Raw genomic sequence first — 16,251 nt, 5'->3', positions numbered from 1 at the left:
TCTCCAGCTTTAAAACACAGGATTACTTTGTTTCACTTACGGTTTCGCCCATTGCTGAGGTAATCCTTGTCTTCCCTCCGCTTTGAAAACAATGTGACAGTTCTTTGTTTTTTGTTAATTTGCAAAAACCCCATACCTGAGAATTATATTCAACGAAAAAGTACTGCTCCTTCAGGTCTTCACTAGCCAGGCAAAATTTTTTATTCATGGTCCCAAGTGAACCCTAAGATGGAGTCTCAGCAGATCAATCAATACCAATTGAGGAAGAGCTCCCCCTACTTTTGGCGAAGAACTCCTCAGTTCCGTAAAAAACAATTAAATGATGGTCAGCTGCAGTCACGCTACTGCTAGGACGGAGATGTTTCAATGCATAAAGAGCTGCCTCAGGAAGAGGGCTGGCCCGGTTATGCTTCCAGTTAAGATTGCATAATTGGGCAAGTCCTCGGCGGACTTCCCCATGATAGTCACAAGAAAACTGTGTACGGATGGGTCAAGAATGTTCATCATCGGGTTGGGAATAAGTTTATCTAAGCAACGAAGATCTATTCACCTGCTGGCCGGCGTAAAAAAGTCAGAAGCTCGCATGAAGGTTAAGCATCTTTACCCTTAGGAATGATACCGATTTCCTTTTGGGAAACAAAATAACATGATGAGTCCGGTTCTTCCCATGATCGGCGGATGAAAAACATCAAAAGTAAGGACTCGTTCGCTGGATCCGTAGGTCGATCCCCAGCATTCGTGTGTGAAGCTCATTATTCCAAGTGACATATCCCTTTGACTTCCACGTCATTTCCCAATCTTCCCTCTGACCGCATAGAATGTGCCGCTCCTACGTACAAAGGAACGGTCAGACCCTAGTCCGCAAGGGACTCATCTGAAGTCACTCTTGCTATGATGTTTTATCGGAGGCTATCTGGTACCATGGAAAATAGCATGGCTCGTTGAACGCATATGTTCCAGGAGAATGCCTGGGGGATATGTTATCGGCCCGATTATTTTCGATTAGCCTTTTTATGGGAGTTTTATGGTATATGTGGTTGTGCCCATATCGCTGGCAGAACCCTTTGTGAAGTTGTCCTGTACAACTTGGGCACTGTATCCCTTAAGGGCACCAGTGAATGCTGAGCCTGCACTGCTAGTCACGGTGGAGCTCTAATTGCGGTTTTCAAATTAATACGTATCCGAAATGGACCCTGAGAGTGTGCCCACATGAAAGGTATTTACTTTAAACCCCTAGTCCCTTCATAGTCGCAAAAGGTCTTCAACAATCTTTACCAAAAAACTAAACTATGAAAAAATTTTCGATCCACCCGCCTACCTCGCGGACCTTGAATGATTCTTCAAATAGCATAAAACTTTTTTTTATCAAAAGGTAAGGTTTCTGAGAGCCAAGCAATTGGCTCCTTTAGACTTCCAATACAACCCCCTCTGCATTACTAAAATCAGGTTAGATGATGAGATTTTGGATTCCGAGCTCATCGAAAACTATTTTGGCTTTCGTTGTGACAGAAACTGCGCACAAAGAGCTTCGTTACAAAAATACGGCTCGGAAGAAATTCCTGTGTTTTGGAAACCACATAAAGTTCATTTTTTTGCCAAAACTCTGCATCCCTGGGTAAAGTCACTAATAGTTAACTTTAGAAAGAAATATTTGGCAAGTGTTGAAGCCTAAATGTAGCAAGGAAGCCTCGAACAATTCTGGTATCACATTCGCAACTCCCGCAGTCCCCTCTGGTATCTCCTTCTTTCATCAAATTTCCTGGCTCTTTTGGTAGCTTCCTGCAACTACCTTGCGGTCAATGTTCCCTCTGCACCTTCGTTGTCTGCCCAATGTAACCTGCCTCGTTTCTTCTACCATCCCCCGCCTTACCCTTTTCCTAGTCAAGTCGTTTCTCGTTAGCAACGTTGACGCCAATGAAGGCTATGGTCTGGACGGTCTTCCAAACATCATTCTCATTACAACGGGTCAAAATATTTCCATTCCCTTCTCTCTAATTTTCAACAAGAGCCTTAAAGAAGATCATTTTCCTAGGCTTTCCATTCGCAGAAGTAGCATCACAGTCTTAATGATAATTGGCGCCCTCTCTCTTGTTCCAAAATCTTGAAAAGGTACATCAGCGACTGGTTGTTTGTCCACTTTGGCCACCTTATAGTGGAAGAGCAACACGCTTACTATCTACATTGATTTTTCGAAAGCCTTCAACACTGTAAACCACAAGATACTTTTGTCCAAACTCACCTCTGCCAGCGTTCCTATATCCCTTGGAACATGGCTTGCCTCCTACCTTTCTAACCAATTCACCTGCGCCTCTTTTGATGACTGCCCGTTCCATTCCTTTCCCTCTGCTCTGGCATACCACAAGAGTCTATTTTGACTCTTGCAATAATTTCTTTGTCAACCTTCCCCTGTCCGCTCGTAACTTGTCCCTGCTTGCTCCATGCCGACGGCCTTTAGCTATGTATTTTCCTCAAAATAGTCACCTTTGGACTGTGTTTCCCTAGAATCAAACCTAGACACGCTGATTAGCTGGTATTCGGTTAATTCTAAAATCCTTACCCACTTTCCTTTCCTACTCTCTTGGATATTTATATCTTAACCCCATTGAAGACCCCACAGTCACTTCCGACAATTAGCTCACCTTCGACACCTACTACCTTGAAGTCACCAATCAGGCTACCAAATTGTCTGGCCTTATATTATGCTCCCCCACTCTCTCATTTTAACTCCTTCCAACCCCCATAACTCTCTTAAACTCTCTCGTTAGTGAGAAATCTGTTGATCTGGTCACCTTTCCATACCTATGATTGTCTTACCCCAGAAAAGAGTTAAGGTAACTTCACCCGCTCCCTCTTCTTTAAAAAAAGCCTTCCTCCGACGACCCAGAGCATGTCTTCTTCCATTCTGTTAGATTTGAAGGAGGAGTTTCGTGGAGATATTGAAAAAGACCACAGTACTGGAAAGACAAATTGAGGAAAAATGAGCGTGTCAGAAAAATTGAAATACATTTAACCAAGGGGGGGGGGGGAGAACGGCAGAAAAGGCAAGAAACGCTTGCCTAATGCAAGCGATAGGCAAAGGGAGAGGAAGCCAAAACCAGGCAGGATTTAGAGTGTGTTTTCAAAAAGCTTCTAAGACAGGTCCCGGTTCAACTCTGAAATCGACGTAGGGAGCGCCTCAACCACTCCCCCTCCAGTGATGAGCGCTAACCGCGGACAGAACTATATTCGTCTTTTCGGTCGTCTTGCGATGGGATTTAGGGATCTCTCTGAAGAATTCGTTACTGCACTCCAAAAGAACGGATGCGGAAATTGATGACGAGAGATCTACTTATTCAAGAGGTGTTGATTTTAGATCGTCGGTAAAATAAGCCCACGGGCCGATGTCGATAACAAGTGTGCGATTGACGATACCGAGAATGCCCCAATTGAATGCTGAGAGCATTGCAATGGCACACGTGCGCGAAAGGGTGTCTGTTACCTCATTGTAAGATATAGTTCAACAGGCGCGCTGTGTCTGCCCCGTATACCCCAAAGGTCTATGGGTGGTAACCACCGTAAAGGATCGACCTTCCAGAAAGAATTGAAAGTACTTAATAGCTGCAAAGACAACGAGCGGCTGCTGGTCGAACAATAGTGTTTCTCGGTGTTCAATAGTTTTCTGAAGGAATCACGAGGGAATTCCTGCTCGAGCGAGGCACGGTGGTAATATTCGATGCATCCATCCTCAGGGCTAGAGTGGTGTTCGGCAACAAGAACGAGGCTATCGTCTTTTCGGCGAAATTCGAAAATCGCTTGAAAAATCTCATGGAGCCAAGATACCAGCAGCCCCTGGAATGCAACTATGATAGTAATTGAGCACTCCTAGGAATCGACGAAGCCGACGGCTTTCTCTGGCCATGGAAAGTCCTCAATAGCTTATACCTTACACGAAGGAGGGTTGACACCTTCTTAAGAGATCGTCTAGCGAAGATATTCCACTTCGTTCTTACTCAGGACGCATTTATACGAGTTGATACATAATTTCGCGAGAGACAGATTGGAAAGAAGCTATAACAGTTGCTGAAGATTTTAATCGAAATCAGGAATGTGTCGTCCAAGTTGCAACTAGGGAACAAACAATCCCACATGGTGCCTTGGGGTGACTGGACTGTTTTTCCAAAACCCGATGGCATAGTGAATTCAAAGAAGCCACATGAAGTTTTTTTGATCGTCGTCTTTAGAGTGTCCTTTTCTGCAATTGAGAGCTAGTGAGACCTCGCCTCTCATTTCCTGTTACAAGTCTTCAATAATAGACAGGGGATAATAATTCACATGAGGTAAAGCGGTCTGACCCACTATCTGGACGATAGTAGAATGATCCCGTGCTCCTGTAAATCGTGAAATTGCTTCTTCGCATCGTCCGACAAGCCTGAGAGGGCGGACAAACCGAAGGTTAGGGTGGGAAGCGAGTTATGTGAATTTCATGATTCACTGGAAGGTCCAGAACCAAGATGGCTATGCAGAGCAAACATCCTTGAATCCTCTAGAAGGGCCGCATAACAAGTTCTCCCGAAGGTGTGACTTCCAAAATGATGACAATGCTGTGGATGAAGTAGCTTTTACATTGACATAAGAGGCAAGCCCGTTTAATGAGTCTTGTAATTTCTTACCTCGGAAAGAAGTCTGGGCCAGTTATTGCTGATTCCATTTTCGAGACGGTGAACTGCCAGAAATACGGACGTCACAGGCTCAAATTCAGCGTCGTCCTATATGTACCGAACGTAACAATCGGCGATGCATTGGCTACGGGGAAAGTGAGAGTCCAGCGGTGAAGTTGCTTTCTCTCGAGGACAGTCTTAGGAAGCGGAGATATAACAAACAACGGATGTTCTATGCGGACGAGTACACGCAGGCAGGAAGAGTATCATCGCCCTCCGCATCTTTAGCAGTTTCCTTGGTTTCTATTACTGGAAATGCAAGGCGCCATTTCTCCACCTGCGAACCATTCAACTGGTGATACCGACACCAGTATGGATTGGGTATCATTCTCGTTGCTGCTGGTCGATGGCGATTAATTATCTGGTCAGAGGCCATGCTGAGCCGAAGCACTGCTCCCTTTCCACAGGGTCGACATCTGCAGGAGAGACAGATGAGAGTTGAGTTTGACGTTCACCGACGGCGTAGACGAAAAGCTCCAAGGAACCGAGTTCGTCTTTGGGTATTGACTATTCGTCGAAACTAGAGGCATTGAGCCCCTTTTGTGGTACACTCCCGTGGAGGGCAGCAGGCCCAGCCACTTTGCTTGCAGCATGTCATCGTTAATTACTGCTTCTGGGAGCTCACGTGTGTATCTGAGTATCTACGAGGAGTTCTTGTCGCCAAGCTTCAATTGTGTAGCTGAGGTCAGCTGAATCCGTGAAATGATCGAGTAACGCTGCCTTCAGATGCGCGTACCCGTTGCTTTCTGGCAAGTCCAAAAGCACTTCCAGCACCCCTGGACAATGTCGAGGTCGATGGAAGAAATGATCTGGTGGTATTTACTTCCATCCAAATGAATGCGATTTATGTTGAACGCCTCCGCAACCTTTAAAAGGCACAGCCTGGAGTTCGTCTTCCAAAAATCAGAAATGGCAAAGCGCCGTCGCTTCAAACCCGATCTGATGCTTCTTCGTCGATAATTGGTCGACACTTTCCAAGTTGTGAGGATCTTGGACGCTCATCTTGGGTTTATCTTTGTGCTATTTGTGAGCCTCGTCGAACTTTAGATCTCTGGCTAGGTAAAGATCCAAAGGGAGATCTCAAAGGATGCCTTCCTTTTATTCTCCTCCGTCGTCGTTTGTCGAACTTCTCGACACTTAAATCACGTTCTTACAGAGGTTGGTTCTCTCTAAATCTCAACACGCCTACCTCGAAGGCAAATCCACAGAATCTTTGACAAGAACCAGGATAATCCAACGTGATCAGGAAAGTAGCAACTTAATCGGAACTGATGGAGTGACACCCCAAGGTGGTCTCATTCCTCCAATGCTTTAGTTGATAGTGATGGTGATCTGTAGAAACTAGATAGAAACGAGGTAAAGGTAGTGATATACGCCCACGACTTGGTGACATTGGGGTGAAAAATGTTTTCCTAGGTTATGAATGAGATTATGGACGACACGTCGGTCGATGGACCAAAACAATAAGATCCGAACTCCATCTCCAGTGGCCAAATTAATAGAGATTAGCACGTCCCTCCAATGCAAGGTATCTGAATGCGACCCTGGACCCTGGGTTAAATTGGAGACTAAACAAAGAATCGAGGGTCAAAATGATACTATATAGACTTTTAAATCTTCATAAGGAAATGGGGTCTCCAGCGAAGTTGATTCTATAAAAGTGCCCAACCGTTGTCAACGGAATACTACGGGAACTCTGGGAATTCCCAACGGATTATGCCACACGTAAGCCGAGTTTCAAGCAGAATTTTACTAAGGGCTCCCCAACCAAGACAAAGTGGAAAACCAGTGATGAGTTGCGGTACTCTTTACCGACGGATCAAAGATGATGTTGACTCAAAGCGAAAACTCCCTCAATTAAGGCAGAATCGTACGGTCGTCCAGGATATGCCAGTCTATTACAAGCAGAGGCACTGGCGTTACTGGAGGTCTGTCGGTGGCAGAAGCACAAACCGAACCCAAAGCATAACATAGTCATCTCAACGGTGACAAGCTCCAGGTTGGGTGGGTAGAGCAGTGCATTGATGCGCTAAATAGTCTGCACGACATTTTCAAAGGCACCCCCCCTGGTTTTCGGGTCATAAGAACTTAGAGAGGGCAGTTGCGATTGTGAACAGTGGAATCTACTCGCACTAGTTGATAGCCACCGGCTTCAGATCCCAAAGACTCACCATCTGCGCTAAGTCAAGGATGATCTGGCTCTCTCACAATAAGACCCGCATTGAATTACTGTGTATGACGTACCAGCCTACAGGGGCTTGACATACCGTACAACTCGCATTGTCGATACTCTAAAGAGAGGGAAAATACCTTTAGGCAGTTTCTTGGCAATTCCCAGGCTGTACACGACACTAGGTAAACAATTTTACGGGGACCTCAAAAAGATCCCTGTTTATAAGGTGTTTTCCTTCGTTGTGTATTCAGCGTCCGAGGAGTTCCTGACATCAAAACCGCGCACCCCAGCACCAATTGGGTTCCTCGGAGCGGCTACTTATGCCTACCTCGACCTTTCTACCTCTACATTAGATAATACTGCACTTTATTTTTCCTTAAAGATTGTTTCTTTGTTGTGTTCTTTCACTAAAAATGAGGGATCCCTTTGTTCTCAATTGGGGCGACCCAACATTAAATATATGCAGACCTAAGGCTCCTTAAATTCCGCAAGCAAAGTCAATACATTTTCAACAAAAAAAGATGTCGATTCTTCCGTTACAAAGTTGCTTCTCCCACCCCTAAGTGCCTACATATTCAGACACCATAAATTTGTGACCACAGAAGATATGTGCACCAAATTTAGGTGATATCCTCGTCTCTCCTGTCGAGAAAAATATCCCTGAACCAAATGGGAAGATTTCAAATGCTAACCGTGATAGCATTCATGTCCTTGTAAATGGAAAATTTGTCCTACTTCACCATAAGATATAGTGCCGTCAACCCTTAAACACCCATAGACCGTTACAACTCGTCTAGTAGTAAGTGGATTACCATCATCCCCATTAAAGGCCTATTTTAAATACATGCTCATATCCACTCATACGACAAATCACGCGTCGAACCGACCTAACTGTCGAGAATATTTCTGTCTTTAGTACCGATTTTGGTCCTTCCATTTCTTGTTTTAGCGTAATGAAGGTCGTCCTCGAGACGCAATTCCTTGATATATTGAAAGAAGCTGGCAAAGAATATAAAGGGTGCTTTAAAATACCGTTAACGTATGTATAATGTCGTCCCTTTATTCCAAATTGGTATGGGAATTGGAAAGTGGAGGTCGGTATCCTTCCTCAGCGAGCTATTATATGTTGTCCTGGGCGCTGTTTACAATTCGGATGAAAAGATACTCTCGCCGTGGTTGAGTGTATTCTGCTGACATCAGGCCTAATTTCAGGAAGATTAATGGTGGTTTTATTTTTACAACTTCAGCAGGGAATGATGGGATCCCTATAAAAGACATTTTTAATCGAAAGTTCATATAAATTGGATTGGATCGGTTGTGCTATCTTTGTCTTCGCGGTATCATATCGTTGGCATTTAGATTTGAATTTCAAAGCTTCGCAGATTTAATCAACGTGGAAATACTCGTGGATGAAATGGAGCCTTCTTTCGCGTGTGGAGACTGAATTTTTTTCCAAATTCTATTTTGCATCGAATCTTTAATCCTTCCTGACCCGAACTGACACTATAGTCTGAATGTCTAAGGAACGTTTACGCGTGCTGGTTACAATGGACAATAATCTCATTCTTATTTAATCTCTCGAGTTTTAGCTATCATCTGTGGTCAACTATTGGTCATTTACTATAGGAAGAAATACCTGGTACCAAAAGTAGTTAAAGCGTCCTTTTTTTCAACTTGAACTGCAATACCACCAGACTCAGGGTTTAATCTAGACAAAGAGTTTGAACTCTTAAGAGCCCTCACTCCTTCATGGGATACTTTAGAATTGCACTCTGATATCCTTTCTGAAGAAAGCACAAATTGCAAAAGTCCTTATCGCCGACATCTGGCAGACAAGGTTTCATAATCTGGTAGTCATGGTCAGACATTGACTCGATATTAGTTGAGAAGAGGACCGTCTGCAAAAAATTCAATACCATCTTGAAAATGTTGGCATCTAGAAGCACCGGTTGCACGTCCTAACGCCTTCATGATATGAGATAAGTGGAACAGACAGACAGACAGAGTTCATGATCACCCCGAGATAGATGACTTCTTTGACAGTTAGGATAGGAGGCTCGTGGATTTTGAGGAAGAGGGTAGAGATATCCCTCCACATTTTCAGCGTCAAGCGGAAGTTTGGTCTTGCATTTCTGCAGGTTTAAGGATAATTTTCATTTGTAGAGATATTCGCGAAGCTCGTCTAAATACAAATTCAGACGAGCTTGGCCTATCGGGATATTTTAGTGGGGATTTGGATATGAAGATGGTTTAGGGAGGTCGGTGGTGAACAACGAGAAGAGTGTGGCAGAAAGGATTGATCCTTGTCGGAGTAAAGTGCCGAAAAGTGTGACTATATATGGACTTTGGATTTCCACTCATCTAGCAAGCCGAGTACCAGTTTGCAAAGGTGCGGATAGAAGTTAAGGATCTCGTAAAGTATAAAGGTGATACCGTACTACCATACGGAGGCGAAAGACTTCCTAAGACCAATGAGATAAGGGTAGGTAGGTATTAGTGGCCGCTCCGAGGAGCCCACTTAGCGCTGTGATGCACCAATTGGATGCCACAAGCTCCTAAGGCTGTTGTTATAAGGCCAGAGAGGCGAGTCCACCCGGCTCAGATCTTCAGAGCCAGCCCGTAGCATTCACGAAGGAAAGCAGCTCTCTCGCCCTGCAACTAGAAATCTCGCTGAGCTCCCCGAAGAATGTTTTACCCAGTGTCCGTAACCTTACTGTAACTAGCTCAGGGCAACCGCAGAGAAAGTAGCTGAGGATTTCCCCTTCTTATCTGCAGTTTCGATATTGCGAGTTGAATGGTATGCCGAACGTCGCGGCAAGGTCTGCTATGGGGGACCGTAATTTTGTACCCATTTGCACGCGTCTGATACAGAAGCTCTCGTGTTCGGGTGTTGTTATAAGCGAGCCAAATCGTCCTTGACTTAGCACAGGTTCCCTTCGCTATCTGAGGTCCGCGGCTACTAAGTAGTACGTATAAATTCCTTCCTTGATAGAGGCCAGCGAGACACCGACTGTACTCGCTGAAGCACTACCAAGAGCAAAGTCCCGTCTGGCCAATCCGTCAGCCCGTTCATTCCCCTCTATGTCCCTATCACCGTTTGGTTCAGATCATGCTCCACCCATCGGCAAGCTTCCAGTATCGCCAGTACTTCCGTTTGTAATACACTGACGAAACTTGGGAGACTATACGACTCAAATACACTGTGTGTATTCGAGAAAATCTCCGCATGGACTTCACAGCCCCTCTTGGATCCGTAGGGCTTTACTGTCCAGCATCCGGACTCACGTAGTCTAACAACACTGCCTGCTACAGCGTATTTATTGTGGAAGTCTAGGGGGAGGAGATGCAGGAGCACATTGAAAGCATTTGCCGGGCAGACTGCAGAGCCCTGGTAGCACCTGCACGGACACACCACAACTCTACTTCCAGAGAACCATTCTTCAATCTCCAATTCAGGAGGGTACCCTTGTTTGATGGTGAATAGCATCAGTTCCGTTTTGGTTGAGTCTGCATGGTTCTTAATATGAATATTATCCTATGCGTATGATACTGCGGAAGGCTATCCGTGAAAGTAAATGGAATTCCTTCAAAGAACTCTGCGAAGAGGCCGACATCAACCCGTGAGGAGGAGCCTATAAGGCGGTAATGGCTAAGTTGAAAGGAATCAAAGCACCGAAGATAAAGTGTCCAGTGGCCACAGCAAAGCAAATGCACTACTGCAGCCGAAAGAGAGAATCCCAGTATGACAATAGATGAGTTTAACATTTCCTGCAAAAAGGAGGAACTAAAAAAGCACCCGAGCTGGACGGAATACCGAACGTGGCTCGTTTCCACTTTTAATACTTGCTTTGAAGAGGGCACCTTCCCGACTTATTGAAAAACGCAAATGCTGGTGCTGCTACCAAAGAGTGGTAAACAACCTGGAGAGCAATCGTCGTACCGTCCCACTTATTTGCTGGACAGTATAGGAAAGTCACTGGAGTATATTATATGCAACAGGCTGTTTCCAATTGTAGAAGAAGTAGGAGGCATGTCCATATAATAGTATGGTTTTCGCGCCGGCCGATCAACGGTGGATGCTGTCAATGCAATAGTCAATCTGGCAGATGAAGCAATTGCAGGTATAAGGTGGCAGGGTGGTTCCAAAAAATACTGTGCCATCATCACCCTCGACGTGAGGAATGCTTTCAACTCAGCGTAATGGCAGCATATAATAAGATCCTTAAAGCAACTGAATGTTCAGACGTATATTGAGCTAATTATCAGGAATTATTTCGCGGATAGAAAGCTCCTCTACGACACCGACATAAGCCCAGTTAAATATTTGATAACCGGCCGAGTGTCTCAAGGATCAGTGCTGGGCCCACTACTCTCGACCATGTGCTGCGCATCAAACTTCCGCGACAAGCTACCGTTACCGGCTATACAGACGACATCGCAATTGTTGTAACGGACAAACATCTGGAGGATGTTATCTGGCATCGGTTACGCTGATCAAGGATTGGTTAGTATCACATGGATTAGTTGGCGGAACACAAAATTGGTCAGCAGTCGTAAACTGAAAGAAACTCTTCGGTTTCGTGTAGAGCAGCATGTGATAGAGTCCATGCCTTTCATCAAATACCTCGGTGGTATGCCGAAACATCGATTGACCTTCAAGGAACACTTGAGCTACGCGGGTGAGAAAGCAATAAAAGTAGTAGCTGCGTTAACAGGCATGATGCCAAATATTGGAGGACCCAAACCACCGAGGAGGCTATTGCTAGACAGAATGTGGTTGTTGTATGCAGCACCCGTTTGGACAAAAGCCCTTAATCTTCAGGCGTATAGGAGAAAGTTATCTTCAGGATATCGCCTGAGTGCGTTAACAGTCGCTAGCGCATTCCGAACAACGTCAGTCGAAGTAGGGTAGAGTAGTCGCGGGAATGGTGCCCATTGATATTTTGGCTGAGGAAATCCGAACACTATGCACGTAGTGACGATAATGCCGAAGCTAGACGTCGAAAAGAAAAAGCGCGCAAAATCAGCATGTGGCAGAAACGGGAATAATTGTCATAAGGAGAGATGGACGTACAGGCTGATTCCAAATATCCAGCGTTTGATTACGCGGAAGCATGGAGATGTCCACTATTACTTGACCCAATTTCTATTATAACTGGACGGTCTTGTTCACGACGCAAGAGGACGACGTCCAAAAATTGTAGCCGGTGACTGTAATGCGTGGGCCATCGAGTGGGGCAGCAAAGAGACTAACGCAAAGAGGCGGTGCCTATTAGAAGCATTTGCCCAGTTGGATGTAGTTCTGGTCAAAGAAAAGGGATGTAAACACTTATCGGAGAGGGAGATCTGGTTCAATTGTAGATCTGACTTTTGACAGCCCTGCGCTCTCAAGTGACATGTACTGACAAGTTAACGAGGACTTCGCGTACAGCAACCACCAGGCAATCACCTTTGAACTAAGGACAAGCAAAGATGACACCTCCACCGATAGAGATCTCCAAGTCACACAAAGCATCTCTAAAACATGTGACGCGTCGACGCCTAGGAGATGCTCATTCTCCACTAGACGACCCAACTATTGGTAGAATAGTGAACTTGCCAGCCTTCGATCTATTTGCCACATAGCCAGACGAATGGCTCAGAGGGCAATAGGTAAGCTCGATCATGGGTAAAAGGAGCATGCCTATAGAGAAGCCCGCAAGAACCTTAAGCTGGCCATCCAGCGGAGTAAGAAGGAATGTTTTAAGGAGCTCTGTTCGGAGCGGACATAAATCCGTGGAGAGGCACCTGTAAAATATTGAGTAGACGATTCAGAGGCCGATCATCTCCGCAGATCGCGTACCCTTTGCTCTCGTTGCAAATAATCCAGGGGTTATTTCCCCGGAAAGTGGGGTGTGTTGACACCTTTCAGTGCCCCTTGAATGTGACGCAGGTTCTACCAGTCACCAGAGATGAGCTGTTGGAGATCTGCAGTCGAATAGGCGACAGCAAAGCCCAGAATCTGGATGACATATATATTCGCGGAGCTGTTCGAAACTTCCATGTCCGAGGGTATCTTCCCTGCACCATGGAAGCAGCAGAAGTTGGTGCTACTGCCTAAGTTTGGCAAACGTTCAGGAGAACCGTCTTCCTGTAGACCCATATGTCTTCTAGGCACTATGGGGGAAATGTGCTTGTAATTTATAATAGATTATTCCCAGTCGTCGAGAGCCAAGGGGGCCTTTCAGATAGGCAGTATGGTTCCGTAAAGCCAGCGGACGAAATGATGGACCCAAGGACTATATTGTCTCCACGGGTGTCCCACAGGGCTCTGTACTGGGCCCATTACTGTGGAACGTCATATATAGTGATGTACTTAACCTTCCGGTTCCGAAGAAGGCCACGGTGGTCGGTTACGCCGACGATATAGCACTGGCTGTGGTCGCAGGCATCGCGAGGATGCTGAGTCGTACTCAAGCGATGCAATCAATGTTGTTAAGGCTTAGCTAGAGAGCGCTGGACTAACGGAGGAAAAGACGGAGGCAGTCATCTCGGGAATGATGTCGCTTGACATCCTGGCAACCGAAAAGATGAACATTTATAACACCAGATATATTTCTCCCTTATCACAGGTGAAAAAAAGCCGAAAAGGAGAGATCCATAAGCAGGCGACAACTGCAATGGAACCAGTCAGAAAAGGGTCGTTAATTTTACAGGTTAATCCCTTCCATCGGAGAGTGACTGGAGAGAAAGCATGAGAAGTCATTTATAATCTCACCCAGTTTCACATCCCAATGTCCTAGGTTCATGAAATAAAGGAGGTAAGGTGCTATTACCGGAAAATTTTGTCCAGAGAATGGTAGCTTGCCAGGAGGATTGGGATGAATTCCATGATCGTAGTAGTCCAGGATAAACTGTGAAAAGCAGAAGATTGATAGAGTTACGAGTTTTAAAGGAAACCTATGGAGAAATTGAAAATTGTAAGACTGATAAATTTGTTGTCCAAAGGATCGTGAAAATTTTGCAACTTTAGGGAATATACGGTCACGATTTTCGGTCCCTTATCCTAAAGAAAACTACAGGAGTTTAGTTTCCAGTATGTTTCCTATAGAGTCCGGCATAAGTAATGGTTTCAACGTCTTAGATAATCGAGGTAATGAGTTGTTTTGATACACGCTCAATTAAGGATTGATCCTACCTAACAGTACACTATCTTTAACATTGGAAAGAGAGGCAAACTGTCTCGATTTTCTCCAAATATTCAACTCCTTTGCTAATGTATCCTCAATCCGTCAGTGGAAATGTAAAAAAAATCAAGTGAATTCCAAACCGAGGTCTTTCTTCATGCTCCCATATTTAAATCCAATAGTATCACATATAAACAAGGGAAAATCAATACACACTGAAATATTTTTCATGTTAGTCGACTTTTCACCTGCTTTGAAAAGAATCAGATTTGAAGCCTCTCCACTGCTTGAGTCCTCCTCGTATGACAACAAGAGAAATGTAAGCTTGTCCAGAAAACAATACGTTACACATTTCAGCGTTATGTACATAAAAGCGATTTAACACCCTCTCCTGGCTTGGGGGTGTTTTCCACTTTGCTACTCACGAGGTTCACTAGCGTTTCTAGTTCTTTGACCATTTCTTCGTGCTGCAGACCCACACATACGGACAGAATGCCAATCTAAATTCATTGCACCTATGCCTCTGGGGACTTCGTCAAATATTCCCTCTTAGTCGCCGCGTTTTGTTAAATGAGTTCGAATGAATTTTTTGAAGATAAAGTGTCTATTTAATTGAGTATCTAATTTATAAAGAATTTTATCTAAATCGGTGCAATAATATTTCTGAAATTGAAGTGAACTGGAAAAATGTTGGTTACGAAACCCTCGGAAAGCCTTAACAGTAGTGAAAACCAGATTGATTCAAATTGAATTTCCACAGAAAATAACTATTATTACTTAATAATAAAAAAAAAATTAAAATAAATAAATGGAAACAAAAATAAATAGATACAGTGAAAGAAAATAATAATTTCTTTGGTCCCCAACAAAAGAGTGAAACTAACTTCATCTGATAGTGCGTAATCGATATCAATTATCGCGTCTTACTAGATAATTTTTAGATAAATCAGTGTTCAAGTATCATCCATAAGTAAACAATAAATAGTGGGAAAAATTATCTTTTCCGATCTTTGTTAAGAAATTGTTACAATAGCAGCATCTTCATTTAAAATTTTCATTCTATTGGAACATTTTCGTAGCCCACATAGCCGGCTTGAGGGCTTATTTGCCTTTGACTATCTCCTCCAACCGTCATAATCTAATATACATATAATATCTGAAATCCTCCAACGACGGATTTCTCCCCAGGTAATCAGGAATTAATTTAAAACAAATAACGCATTATTAATATGCAAGCAAAACTAAAGTTATTCAACCATAACAGACTGCAGAGAAGCCATAGATATCATAAATTATCGAAGGTGTCAGATGGATGGAATGAAATAATATGCATATCTTTTGCCTGTTTAGATACAGCTTGAAATAAGTATTTCACAAAAAGAACAATAAAAGAATACAGCTCTTCACAATAACATAGCTCTTAATAATATGGACTTGTTGCATAAGCATATTTCCAACGAAAATGTTAAGGGATTAAAACGCAGCACCATCTCCGTCGATAGTAGTGACTTTTATTTGACAAATACCGACATTTCGGGAACAACTCATCTTCTTCTTCTATTCTTCAGTGCTGGGTGACTATGGTTGACTTCCTATGCTCCATGAAGGGGTTCAAAGAAACTGTATTCCTTCTTTGGGACGCCTGAACCTCATTCTGTCCCCTATTTGAAACCTCAGCTCATACCATAACTAAATTTTGTTTATTAAAAAAGTAGCTTATTCTCAGTCCCACGATCGTAGGGGCGCACCCTACGTTTGCAGTCATAAGACCAGCTGAAGTGACGAAATCAAATAGCTTCTCTCCTCATGGATAGCGTTTCCTACTTCCTCAGTACATATGTTGAGGGTTCACGTCATAATCTGTTAAGAGTTCGAGATCACTTGACTTTTACATTCGCTACCAGATCCCTTAGTTCTTACGTCGGTGTATGATAAAAAGATTCATAGGGTAGATAAGCGGTGGCAACTATGATGTTTTTCCTCTCGCATTAATCTGATATTGTACGATATCCGTAACTATGTCCTGGGAACAGAACTGTCTTAGCATGATTCCCTCTAACCGTCTTGACATCAGGACACAAGCTCTCGGTCTTATAGATCTTTCATCGTAGAAGATCCCAGCCCCCTTTACTGAACCAATACCAGATTCTATTAAATTAAACCCATGGCCCTTGCACCAGAAACATATCAGTCTCACTGCCAAAAGATAGGAGGA

General features: G+C 44.0%; 1 protein-coding gene across 3 annotated transcripts in view; it reads left to right on the top strand.

Moving 5' to 3' along the window:
• The first annotated feature begins 14,514 nt into the window (after window positions 1-14,514).
• The window catches only part of LOC119656178 (prominin-1-A), a 50,125-nt gene continuing 48,388 nt past the window's right edge, over window positions 14,515-16,251 (top strand). For 2 of the 3 annotated variants that reach the window (XM_038062526.1, XM_038062524.1), the window contains exon 1: window positions 14,958-15,224. The gene's annotated coding sequence lies outside the window, so the exon portion shown is untranslated. Of the gene's footprint in view, window positions 14,932-14,957; window positions 15,225-16,251 lie in introns of those variants that run through there. The other variant, XM_038062525.1, reaches the window with a different exon arrangement.

This window comes from Hermetia illucens, chromosome 4 (genome assembly GCF_905115235.1).
Source record: "Hermetia illucens chromosome 4, iHerIll2.2.curated.20191125, whole genome shotgun sequence".
Lineage (NCBI taxonomy): Eukaryota > Metazoa > Arthropoda > Insecta > Diptera > Stratiomyidae > Hermetia > Hermetia illucens.
This window is presented reverse-complemented; position numbering and strand designations above follow the sequence as displayed.